Source organism: Odocoileus virginianus, chromosome 34 (assembly GCF_023699985.2).
Source record: "Odocoileus virginianus isolate 20LAN1187 ecotype Illinois chromosome 34, Ovbor_1.2, whole genome shotgun sequence".
NCBI classification, from domain to species: Eukaryota; Metazoa; Chordata; class Mammalia; order Artiodactyla; family Cervidae; genus Odocoileus; species Odocoileus virginianus.
In genome coordinates this window covers 16,000,939-16,014,677 of record NC_069707.1, presented here as the reverse complement: position 1 = coordinate 16,014,677, position 13,739 = coordinate 16,000,939, and the positions used below count along the sequence as shown (strand labels likewise).

At 48.3% G+C, this 13,739-nt stretch overlaps 2 pseudogenes; both read right to left on the bottom strand.

The window, feature by feature from the left end:
* Positions 1-3,970: 3,970 nt before the first annotated feature.
* Positions 3,971-12,444, bottom strand: LOC110151706 (UL16-binding protein 3-like; annotated as a pseudogene).
* Positions 7,470-12,140, bottom strand: LOC110151707 (tyrosine-protein kinase RYK-like; annotated as a pseudogene).
* Positions 12,445-13,739: the final 1,295 nt, after the last annotated feature.

The window sequence follows — 13,739 nt, the reverse complement described above, 5'->3', positions numbered from 1 at the left end:
AGGACGAATGCAGCAGATTACTGTAAGTCGATGGTCATTTATCACTTGGAAAATTCTAAGGCCCTTTAGAATTAGGTGAATCTGTTCTGCCTGTGCTCTGTAAATGAAACAATGAAGCCTGGATGACAGAATATCTGTTTACAACATTGGTGGCCCAATATTTCAAGTCCACTGTTGAGATCTACTGCTCAGAAAGAAAGATTCGTTTCAAAATATTACTGCTGATTGACAAAGCATCCAAGAGCCTGATGGAGAAGTACAATGAGGCTCATGTTATTTTCATGGATGCCAACACTGTTAAAGAGTACTGCATGCTATGGATAAATCTGTGAAAAGAAGAGTCATAGGATGTGGAAAACCTCATTGTTGTCTTCTTTTCACAAATTGCCCTACCGACCCCAACCTTCAGCAACCACCACCCTGATCAGTCAGCAAACATAGGCACTGAGACAAGACCCTCCACCGGCAAAAACATGTTACCTCATGAAGGCACAGATGATGCTCAAACTACTTTAATTCAGAAACACAGCATTGTTAATTAAACTCTGTATATTATTTATCTAGTCATAAAGCTATTGCACACTTAACAGACTTCAGACAGTGTCAACAAAGCTATATACAAAGTGGGAAATTAAAGTTTGTTTGATTCTCTTTATTATGATATTCAATTTATTGCCCTGGTCTGGAAACCAGGCTGGAATATCTCTGAGGTTTTGCTGAATCTACATGGCTTTTGGTCCACATTTTCCATTTGGAACTAACACTGGGTTGACTGTGTAGTAGGAAGAGAGAATGATCTACCGTTGAGATACAGTGAAATAGACATCTCAGGACATTATTCAATTTTACTCCTACAAATGATATGAGAAAATTCCTGTTATTGCATTTCTTGTATCCCTTGATCCTGATTTATTAAAAAGGCTGTCATTTATATCAATATGTGAGGATATCACAGCAGTTTTTTTGTCGGGTTGATTATTCGGGATATGTTCAAACTTTTCACAGGTTTGCGCTTCTGTGAAGACCTACATGACGTTCTAGAACTAACACCAAAAAAGATGTCCTTCTCACCATAGGGGATTGGAATGAAAAAGTAGGAAGTCAAGAGATTCCTGGAGGAACAGGCAAGTTTGGCTTAGGCGTATAAAATGAAGGAAGGAAAAGGTTATTTAGTTTGCCAGAGAACATACTAGTCATAGGAAAAATACTTTTCCAACAAAACAAGAGATGACTCTACACATGGACATGGCCAGATTGTCAATACTGAAATCAGACAGATTATATTCCTTGTAGCCAAAGGTGGAGAACCTCTATACAGTTAGCAAAAGCAAGACCGGGAGCTGACTGTGGCTCAGATCATGAGCTCCTTATGGTAAAATTCAGACTTAAATTGAAGAAAGTAGGAAAAACCACTAGGCCATTCAGCTATGACCTAAATTAAATCTCTTCTATTATACAGTGGAAGTGACAAATAGCTTCAAGGGATTATATGTGGTACACAGAGTGCCTGAAGAACTATGGATGCAGGTTCATGACATTGTACAGAAGGTGCTGAGCAAACTATCCGCAAGAAAAAGAAATGCAAGAAGGCACAATGGTTGTCTGAGGAGGCCTCACAAATAACTGAGAAAAGAAGAGACGTGAAAGGAAAAGGAGAAAAGGAAAGATCTATCCATCTGAATGAAGAATGCCCAAGAATAGCAAGGAGAGATAAGAAAGGCTTCCTAGATGACCAATGCAAATAGAGGAAAACAATAGAAAGGGAAAGACTAGAGATTTCGTCAAGAAAATTGGAGATACCAAGGGAACATTTCATGCAAAGATAGACACAATAAAGGACAGAAACAACAAGAACTTAACAGAAGCAGAAGAGATGAAAAAGGAGTGGCAAAAATAGAAGAAGTGCACAAAAAGATTTTAATGACCCGGATAACCATGGTGGTGTGGTCACTCATCTAGAGCCAGATATCTTGGAGTGTGAAGTCAAGTGGGCCTTAGGGAGAATTACTACGAACAAAGCTAGTGGAGGTGATGGAATTCCTGGTGAATGACTTAAAATCCTAAAAGATGATGCTGTTAAAATGCTGCACTGAATATGCACTCACTATTTGGAAAACTCCGCAATGGTCAAAGGACTGGAAACCGTCAGTTTTCATGTTCAAACTACCATAGCAGTATACACATTTCACAGCAAAGTCAAGCTAAAAATCCTTCAAGCTAGGCTTCAGCGGTATGTGAAGCAAGAATTCCCAGGTGTATAACCTGGATTTAAAAATGCAGAGGAAGCAGAGATCAAATTGGCAACCCCCGCTGGATCACAGAAAAGGTAAGGCAATTCCAGAAAACATCTACTTCTGCTTCATTGACTATGCAAGAGCCTTTGACTGTGTGGATCACAACAAACTGTGGAAAATTCTTAAAGAGATGGGAATACCGGACCACCTTACCTGTCTCCTGAGAAGCCTGTATGCAGGACAAGAAGCAATAGTCAGAACAAGACATGGAAGAATGGACTGGCTCAAAAATGTGAGGAGTATGTTAAGGCTGTATGTTGTCATTCTGCTTATTCAAATTCTATGCAGAGTACATCATGTGAAATGCTGGGCTGGATGAATCCCAAGCTGGAATCAAGATTGCCTGGAGAAATAACAACAACCTCAGATGTGCAGATGATAGCACCTGAATGGCAGAAAGTGAAGAGGAACTAAAAAGCCTCTCGTGGAAGGTGAAGAAACAGAGTGAAAATGCTGACTTAAAACTCAATTTGGAAAAACTAGGATTTTGGCATCCGGGGCCATTGCTTCATGGCAATAATATGGGAAATAGTGGAAACAGGCAGATTTTATTTTCTTGGCCTCCCAAATCACTGAGGAAGGTGACTGCAGCCGTTAAATTAAAATTAATTTTAATTAAGAAATGAAAAGATGCTTGCTCCTTCGAAGAAAAGCTAAAGAAAAGAAAAAAAAATAATTTTACAGTGCCCTCTACATGTCTGAGTGAGAGGAAGAATCACACATCTTTCACTTTAAATCCAAGAGTAGAACTAGTTAAGCTTTGGGAAAAGACATGTCAAAAGCCAAGACAGGCCAGAAGCTAGGCCTTTTACATCAAACAGTTGGTCAAGTTGTGAAAGCAAAGGAAAAGTACTCAAAGGAAATCAAAATGGTCCTCCAGTGAACACATGCGTGATAAGAAAGCAAAACTGACCATCAAGGTCACGTGATAAAATTGGTTTGAGAAGAAAAAAGAAAGTTGCTGAGTAGGACGTGCAATGCAAAGACATCACTTCGCCAGTAAAGGTTTGTCCAGTCAAAGCTATGGATTTTCCAGTAGTGATGCACATATGTGAGAGTTGGACCGTAAAGAAGGCTGAGTGGTGAAGAACTGATGCTTTTGAATTGTAGTGCTAGATAGGACTCTTGAGATTCCCTTGGACTGCAAGGAGTTGAAACCAGTCCATCCTAAAGGAAATCAACCCTGAATATTCATTGGTAGGACTGAAGCTGAAGATAAAACTCCAATACTTTGATTCCTGATGTGAAGGGCCAAGTCATTGGAAAAGACCTTGATGCTGGGAAAGATTGAGGGCAGGAGGAGAAGGGGACGACAGAGGATGAGATGGTTGGATGGCATCAGTGACTCAATGGAGATGAGTTTGACAAAATTCCTCGAGATACTGAGACAGGGAAGCCTCATCTGCTGCAACCATGTCGCTGCAAAGGGTTGGACACGACTTAACGACTGAGCAGCAATTCCCCATATGTGAACCGCTCAATCAGTGGCCAAAAGGCTACACTTTATCTTCTTTATTTGTAGGAATTCATTATCTATTCTGAATATGATCCTCTGACAATGGGGAACTAAATCTACTTTTCAAAACAGACGTAGTTTGTGTGGTGAAGTCTGGCTCCTCCTTGCAGAGGGGGAGGCATAGAGGAAGACAGCAGAGTCAGCACTGAGGGTGCAGATCTCGATGAAACAAAAAACGATTTTATTGCTCAAGTTCCAGAACATATCTTTGGATCCAGGTTATCAGGATACTGTTTAGGATCGACAGCTAGACTGCATGTTACTTTAAGAGCGTTCTTTTTATTCTCTGCTTCCACATTAAATGTAGCTGAATCATCAGTTCTATTTAATCCCGGAAGGTGGAAAAAAGGTGAAATGCCCTGAGTTCCCTCCTTGATTAGAAAAAGAAGCTTGAAGTATTTATATTTTTTATAATAGTGAAATACTGACTTAAATATTACTATACAAAAGAAAATGACTAAAAGAGACATTCAGACATAATATTTTGTTCTGTTGAAAATACTCTGAAGTTGTTTCTCTGACCATAGAAGGAATCCCTGAGTCCTGTAAGAGTAGATGGTATTTTTCTTCCATTATCACCATTTGCAACACTGAGATTGCCATACAGAGAAGAGTCTGATTTTTCTCAAACTAGAAGAAGACAGAAAGTGTCCTGTTTGAGGAGGTTTCTTGTTTTCAGTGCAGGGATTCCATCACTTCGCACCAAGAGAAAGAGGCCAAAGAGGATGGGAAGAAACAAAGAGACGGAGGAGGCTGTTCACCATGTGACCGGTCAGAAGACAATGAGCATCTGGGTCAGCACAACTGGAAGGCAGGCTCCGCATACTGGTCTGATCTCCTGGCTCTAAAGTGGACAGAAGGAGAACAAAGGCAGCCAAGCAAAGACTGAGTCCTGAGGCCTACAGAGCACCTGTCAGGGGCTTCCTGGGAGCACCGTCTCCTGCAGAAAAGAAAGAGGTATTGGTCCAGGAGGCTGAGGAATCCCAACACTTTCCTGGGGCTGCCCCTCCCCAGCCCCCCCAGCCCCGCCCTCACTGAGGGGCTCCTATGTCCCCCACCCTCCACCCCCACCCCAGGGCCAGCAGCTTCTCGTCCCCTCCTCCTTCCTTCCTGCATCACAGAGTCACCCCAGGCCCTGACACCCTCTGCTCAGGCTCAGGACTGGAGCCAGTGAGGAATCAATCTGCTCCCTTCACTCAGGTCCGGATCCTCCCCGAGGGGGGCCTAAAGGACCAGGGAGCAGGTCCCCGGAGGAGGGGCCTTGCTTCCTGACAGCCTTGGGGGCCTACAGGCAAACCTCCTTCCTTCGCTCCCCTCCAGCCTCTGAGCCAGCAGCACACACAGCTCTCAGGACCAGGGTCCCTGCCCCCATCTCTTCCTGGTCCCGCCCAGCTGGGCGCCTCCACCCCAGCTCAGGCCCACCATCCCCAGGACCTCTGCTCAAGGCAGGGCCGCTCAGTGATGGAGGCTCTGGGTCCCCAGGAGGCTGGTGACGGGCAGGCCACAGGCGGAGTCAGAACTGCTGCTGCTCCAGGGGCACAGGCCTGGCCTCGCCCCTTCCCACAGTCTCTGCTGTGGGGCTCCTGCCTTGCCTGCTTGGCCCAAGCCACTTCCGGTGAGAACAGGCCTTTGGAGCTGGGTCTGCAAAGGCCTTCCCAGCCCTTCCTCCTGGGATGAGAGCCCGGCCCCTCTCATCTTGGCCCTGGGTGGGTCCCCTCCCCGCTGACACGTCATGAGGAGCCCCATGCTGCTCTCAGCCCCGGGAGTCCTGCCCTCGCCCTGAGCGCCTGCTGTTCTCACACCACCCGCCCTGGGCCCTGCCAGCCAGCGGTCTGTGCGCAGTCAGGGGAACGTGGCTAAACCCTTTTAACTTCAACAGGCCCCCAGCAACCCCCCACTTCCCACTATCATCTGACACTGAGGTGCTATCAGAACTGAGGCCTGAGCTTGTCTGAGTTCTTGCTCTCAGGTTATATGAGGTCTTATTCACTGGCTCATTTCCAGGATGAGGAGGTTCAGTGAGGGGCAGGGGTCGGCTGGGATTCACCTTCCCCCTCCTCACACCAGGCCCTGTGCCCCTGCCTTCCCTCTGACTTCTGCCCTCAGTACCTCTTCTTGTACAGGATACAGGCTATTATGATGCCCATTATGACGAAACTGGTTGCCCCGATGGCGATCCCTGTGGTGAGATCGATGGCTGTGGCCGTGGGCTGCACTGTAGGGGGGCCCGTGGTTGGTGATGCTGCAAGGAGAGTAAGAGTGACGCCCTTGTCCAGACTCCAAACTCGGCAGATGCCTCCACCCACCCCCACCCCGACTCAGGTACCCCTACTGTGCAGACAGTTTACACCCATCACATGGAGGCCCCAGTCACAGGTCCTCAGGTGAGATGGGGGAAGGGAGGAGCCCAGTCCTCAGGGGCTCTGACAGCTCATGGGGAGCAAGGTTTCCAACACAGCCACTCAGTCCTGCTGTGACATCAGAGACGGTGACGTGAGGATGGAGTCCTCAGGATCTGACAGCAGAGGTGGTGTTGACAGATTTCCAGAAGGAGGATTGGTGACATTTATTGGTTTATTTATTTATTTTTGATTGGTGAGATTGAAAAGAAGACTCTGGAAAGAGGGTACAGTGGGAAATAAATCCCAGAAATCAAAAAGATGTCTACAGGTTTGGGATCAGCAAAAATCCATGTTCAGTCGCAGAAAGGCTTGTGCTGTGAAGAGAGACATCAGGAGGGGGAAGAGGAAGGAGGATGACAGAGCATCCCCGGGTCATTGTTCTCCCAGGACAACTCACCTCTGATGGATCAGTTTCTCAAACACACACACACACACACACACACACACACAGGGTCCATGTCACCACAAGGGGACTGTCACTTTCTCCTCCCTTCTCACTTACCCGTGGTTTTCAACATTTTCTCCCAGCGCACCATGAAAGCCTGAAGCCAGGTCCGACAGTCTCCCATGGAGACCTTCTTCAGGAACTCGGTCACAGCTCTGTCATTCTCCCACTTCTCTTTCATCCATCTGCACCCAGGGTGATCCACTCTCCAGTGCCCATTCTCCGAATCAAAGTGGAGGCTCATTAGTCCATTCAAGCCAAACTGCCAGGATCCACTGATGTGTCTCTCATCCTCACAGCGACATGTCATCCTGGCCTGCAGGGTGAGAGGGTCTGCTCCCACCATGGGAAAGAAAGAGCTCAGCCTCTGGGCTTGACAGATTCTTTGCCCCACCTGGGTCCACCTCCCCTGGGTCCCCCCCTGGGCCCAGCTGATCTGGCCCTGGTCTCTCATGCAACAGCTGCTCTTTCCACTGGACGACTAGGGAAGGACCAACATCCAACTGCATTTTAAGCCCCATCTGCTCCTCCTGTACTTGGATTTTCTAACTCACCCGTGACCGTGGGTTTCTCCAGTGTAAAGTCACGCAGGTGGTCCCTGATGTCTCTGAGTGTTTCCATCTGTGTTTCCCAGGTCTTTATGGTTTTCACTTCTTCTCCCAGTGGACTTGTGAATATGATCTTAGCATGACCACAGTCATAGGAGAGAAAAAGCTCTCCGTCCACCTGGCCTTGAACCTCACACCACAGCTCTCCAGGTCTGGGCTGAGGATCGATGGTGAAGTTATAGGACAGAGAGTGAGCGTCTGTGAAGGCAAACCGCAGAGAGGGTGAGGGTGGGAGAAGGAGACCCGTGGGCCTCCTCCCCCAGGGCTGGGACAGCAGAGGAAGGCTGTGGGCTGGGCTGACAGAGCAGGACCCCCGCCTGCCCCCCCCCCACCAGGCACGACTGAGGAAGACGACGAAGCCTCAGGCAGGCAAGACACCCCACAGCCCTGGATGCGCCCCGTTTCCACTCTGCTCACAGGCTCCGCACGTGGCATGAACCAACACATACGTTTCCCAGGGATAGGCCAGGCTGGTTCAGAAGGAAAGGCCCAAACCCACAGGATGTCAGGTTCTCTCTGAGTATCTGTGGGAGATGCAGAGGGTAAGGGGGCTGTTCCTGAGGAAGCGGATCACAGCCAGTGGGGGTGTGGGTGGGGAGGATGAGCACAGAACCCAAAGCTGGAGAAGGGAGAGTTTATAATTACGGGTCACTGGGCTTAGCAAGGCTGGGGAGACGTGGTGATCTCCCACTAGGATGGGTCTTGGAAGCCTGGAGAAAGGCCTGGCCCACATGGCATGAAAGAGAAAGTCCAGAACTTCCGAGGCAGGTGGTAGAGGATGGGATCCAAGGCTCAGAGAAGTGAATCTGCCAGGGTGGACACGTATGAAAAGGCAGGAAAGTGTGCAGTCCACCAGCTCCATGGGAAAGCCTGATGGACTCTATGGAGCCCGAGAGGAAAGCATGGATGAGAAGCATCTCCAATAGCTCAAGGATGACTTTTGCAGAAGATCAGGGATGGTGGTAGGAGTGCTGTTCCTGTGGGCTTCCATCACGAACATAGATGGAAGTTGTGGAAAAATCAGATTCCAGGTGGGGGTGCTCTAGGTCAGCAGAAAAGAGGTGCAGGGGTCAAAGTGATGAGAGAGTCTCAGTGCCAGCCAGGGCCTGACTGCAGAGAATATGATGCTGGCTCATAGCACAGGGCGATCCGAAAGGCAAACAGATGGGCAGGAACCTAGATACAAACTGTACCATTGAAAGAATTAAAGAGAGGCAGCACACAAGGCTGGATGCTCAGGAAGCCAAAAGCAGTCATCCCTACCAAACTTCTGTTCCAGGCACATTTTCTGGATCTGAGTCACTTCTCAGAAGGTATCACCAGAGAAAGAAACCACTTTCTAAAGAGGAGGGCCCTTTCATCACCACATCCAGTGCAAAAGTCCTTCCATTCTTTCCCAAAGAGCCACATGGTTATTGACTGGGATAAGTGAACCTGCAGAAGCAGAAACTACTCTCACATTCACATTGCACATAGTGGTTCTAATATCATGCACAGGAACCATAGCATCATCATGGTCCCCCAATTGTTGAGGCGATGCTCAGAGGACCAGGCTATCAATGGAGAGCAGTCCCAGGTTCTGCTTACAGTGGTTATCATCAGGTCCACAGACCACGGAGTGGTCATTTCACATGCTCTGGACCTGTGACATTCATGGAGACCTTAGTAGCTAGTAAATTAACGTGGGGTGAAGGCTACCGTATTGGTGAATTCCAGATTCAGACTTCAGACCCTACCTCCCCATCCCCCAATAGTACGTGTACACAATATCCTGGAGGAAATACAGAGACAAGTGCCAACATACAACCTCTCAAGGGCTGCAGGGCTGTGGTCACTATTCTATCTCCAGTTAATACCACTTGGCCTTAGGTTTCCTGTAATGGTACAGAAGAAATATTTTAGGCTTTGCAGACCCTAGGTCTCTGCTGCAATCTGCTGTCCCAGCACAAAAGCAGTCACAATTGGTGAACGATGAGCATGGCTGGAGATGCTTCCTGGGCAGATGACCCAGCAGAACTACTGACATCAGAGGTATCTGTGGTCAGAAAGGTGCTTACAAGCCATTTTCTACTTGAAGGCTCACAACACAGACCCTGAGTGTTGCAGTGGAGAAAATCACACCATTGAAACGTGGCTCCTGGTGTGGTCCTGGGGCCTGGCAGAGATGAGGCCTCTGGTCATGGAATGGAGTTGCCCACCATGATGTGGGGTCATCAACCCCTAATCATTAGTTCAGCTAGGCCAGCCATCAGAGGATAGAAGTGGTTATGTGTTTTGGCATAAGCAGGGCCACAGGGAACAACAAGACCCACGAGCAGCTGGCCTAGATGTGACACTAGAGTTGTTATGTGGCCACTATCTGCTCACTCCTGTGGCTTCCCCTAGGGCACTTTGGAACAAATAGCTACTCTGCAGCAAATGAGGGGGTTGGACAGTAGCCCATAACTGATGGATGGTTTTTATCTTCCTAAGAAAAAGTACTGCATGTTGAAGATGAATCAACTCCAAAACTAGTGAAAGAAACCAAAACTTCAAAGGTGAATCAACTGCATTACCTTGTAGAATTCAGACAATAAAAAGCAGCTAGTAATATGATTGTTAGTCCAAATATGTGTGTTTAAACAATTTTAAAATCTATTTATTTTGTAAGAATATACCTGTACCTCTAAGGCAACTATGTGTAAAAGATTTACACAAACATTTTCAATTCAAGCTAATAAGAGTGAGATTGAGAAAGTATTCCACATCAGTAAGTCTGTGTTAGAAAGTTCAGATGCTAAAGCATTCCTAAAGCTCGGTGTTCTGAAAGACGAATCTGCTTCTCTGATGCTGGGTGATGTACGTGACTGGCTGGCTCCAAGTGGGCCTTGACAGGCACCTTCCTCCTGACGCTGGGGGACTGTGAGAGGAGGGTCAGACACAGGCCCCCAGGGCTGCAGGGACCTCTGTGAGACCCCGGGTCCTTAGCTGGAACTGCACCTCTCCTCTGGATCGAAGGCCCAGCACAAGCCATCACATAAATGGTTCATCAGGACAGTTGATAGGCGGGGCTATTTGGTAACCCTCTTTCAGGTACTCGGCCACATCAAACGGGCAGATGTCCACTGAAGCGCGTTTGGTCAGACTTATAAACACGTGGGCTCTTTAGTAGCAGCATGCTGACTTCTTAGTTGTGGCATGCAGGATCCAGTTCCCCCACCAGGGATTGAACCCAGGCCCCTGCATTGGGAGTGTGGAGTCTTAGCCACTGGATCACCAGGGAAGGCTGGAGAACTCATCATTAACCAGACTTTCAAAAGTCATCCATATCCCGTGTTTTTGTTGTTCCCCAGACAGTGAGAGTCCATGGGGGACAAGACTCTGGAGAGGGACTGGCTTTGCTCTTAACTTGAAGTTGTTCAATGACAGAGCTCCTAGCTGCCAGGTCTTTGTGGAGGACTTCTTTCTGACCAGGTAGCTCATTCCACAGGCAATCTGAGCAGCCATGTGAACTAGCTTTTGTTGAGAAGTTGCCTGCAGACTGTTGGCCTCTACATATTTGCACTGTCATAAAAACAACTTAATGTACCCTCGGTTCACATGAGGCAATCCACCATGGGTTTTTCCCCTTCTTCTGTTCACACGTGGGTAATAGGAAGATTTCTGTGATGAAGATCTCATAGCTTACAACTTTCAGGGAGCATCGTTGTCACCTGAATTTCAGAAGCTTGATCTCTAACTGCTTTTACAAATGCTTGTTGCTCTTTATCTGGATCTTTTTCATCTACATAAACCCCATGGAAAGCACACCAAAAGGTACCTTCTCAGAGTACATCTTTTGAGTTCCTCTCCCTGGTTAGATACTTTGATATCATTCACCTTAGCTTTGGCCTCCAAAAGAGTGACACTTCTCAAGTCCTACTCCTCTACCCACAAGGGAGGATAACTGGAGATGGGGGCTGTATTGTTGGGTGTGTTGCCTCTCACATACTGAGACATCTGGGAAGGACTGGGACTGAGACAGCCCTTGGGATCTACTGCTGGCACTGATAGCATGTTCTAGTTCAATCCTTTTCACACTATGAAGATGCAAAACAGCTAATACTAGTGCTACAAGAAATATACCTGGACAGCAAATCCCTAGGCTGATACAAAACACACGTGTAGACACGGCTGGAGCTGCATGTACAGGGTCATAAATGGGCTCCTCTGCTGGTCGTTTTGTCCAAGGCTGAAGTTTTCCTTCCTCAATTTCTGGATGGCAACTTTTCCTTCGTTTCAACTCTAAGACTGTGAAGCTTTTTGAAGTTACTGTCAAGTTGAGCTGCATTTAGTATCATAATTTCAGAATCTACTTTGACAGGACAGGACAGCTGGAGCCCAAACACTGATACAGTGCGTGGGAGTTCCGGGGGCAGGGGGGCGCCGGGGCGGCAGGCAGCCTAGGGGACCCGAGCGGTACCGGCGTCGGCCTTTGGCATGCGCGCCCCCGGGAGACGGGCCTGCACATCCGTCCCGCTCGGAGCTCCCGCTTCACTTCCCAGGAGAAGCTCGGCCACCCGCCGCCTCTCACCCCCGCCCAGGCTCTGGAGGGCCGCGGAGCTCTCCTCACCCCGGCAGCCCTGAAGGTGTTAACTGATCGGTGACAAAGAGCGCGGGTCCTTCAAGGGCCGATAGCAGTAGGGCCCAGAAGGGGCTCTGCGCGCAGATCGCGGGCTTGTGCTTTTCGGGCGGCTCTGGGTGCCTTCCCCGCGGGGAGGCCGATGGGTCCCAGCCCGCCGGGCTCCAGCACTCCCACTTCCCAAGGGGCGGGCTGGGCCCTGGGGGGCCTAAACAGCATTCCCTGTAGCGTCCCGGCCCCCTCTTCTCCTAGCGTCACCTCCAAACACCCCGCATTACTGCTTCACCCAAGGCACCCGTATTCTGCCCCGGAGAGCCGCTGAGGAGCAAGGCGGCCAGGGGAAGGGAAAGAGGAGGGGGTTGGCGGCGCCACCACGCAAGAAGTTTCGCGAATCCCCGCGCAGGGCACCACCCCTGTTTCGGTCGTAACTCACCCAACCTCCACGTGCCCCACGCCCCGCAGGTTCCCCGCCCGAACTCACCGCCGGGCGTCCCGCTGAACCAGACAATCAGAAGCAGGACCAGGAAGCCAAGACGGGTCTCGGGGCCACCCATCTCTCGCTTCGCCACCTGGATCTCAGTTTTGCTGGAGTAGGGGAGTCAGCGCAGCGGATCCTTTCCGGGGAAGCAAGTTCCGCCCTCCTTGGGCGGCCGGGCACTCCCCCGCGCGGAGGCCACGCCCAGGGGCCCAGAAGGGTGAAACCGCTTAAGTCCTGGACGCTGTCTCACTTGCCACCGCAAGGAGTGTTGCCACTGCCTCCTCCTCCCACGCCTTGGAGCTGTATTTGAGCTGTGCTTGGCCTGATAGCCAGAATCTTCCTAGTTAGATCATTTTGTCATTTTGGTCTCCCTAATTAATAGAAATTGATCAGAGGTCAGAAAAGAATTTCTGGCAAGAAGGTCATGGAGGGGAGAGCTCAGGGCTTCCTCCTTCCCCATCCTGAGCTTGCCTTGGATGATCACTGACCTTGTCACTGTACTGAGTTTCCTCAGGGTTCTCCACACCATCTTATGAAAACCTGAGGGAGCTTTTCAGCCCACCCAGTTACTGTTTCCGGTGCCAGTTCAGGCGGCAAACTGAACTGATAAACGTAGTCTGTGTCCTGACCCTTCCACTGACCTGCCCTTCTCTCATCTGTCTCCCTCTCCTCGGCTTCCCGAGTCCCACAGACACAGCAGTGTTGAAATTAGGCCAATTCATCACTCTGCAAGTCTGCTTCGGTCCCATTTGTGTATTTTTCCTTCAAAATGTCAATGCCAGTGTATTTTGAAGAAGGAGTCTGTATAATTCCACAGGTTGTTTGCCCTGTCTTCTTCTTCTTTTTTTTTTTGTATAATTGTACAACCTTTGAAAATTACATAAGGTACAATGATCCAGTATTATTTGTCATTCACACACAAAAGCAAAAACAAAAAACTTTTTCTTCCTCTCAGCAACCATCCAGAGGGAATTAAAGTTCCTGAAAGAAGACCAATTCAAGATGGCTTCTACTCTGGTAGAAACAGAAAACAAAAAAATGAGAAAAAGCACTAAAGAAATGGGTCCTCATCAAATTTATATACTTTTGCACAGCAAAGGAAACCGTAAACAAAAAAGGCAAACTACAGACTGGGAGAAAAGTTTTGCAAATGATGTCACCCTTGCAGGTGACAAGGGCTTAATTTCCAAATATATGAAAAGCTCATACAGCTCAATAATAAAGACAGGGAACCTAATCAAAGAATGGGCAGAAGACCTAAATAAACATTTCTGCAAAGAAGGGTTACACAGGTCCCATAGGCACGTGAGAAGATACTCAATATCAATATTTATATTTTTAATTAATTAAAAATTTTATTGCATATGGGAGTATATAGTTGATGGAAAGTGTGTGT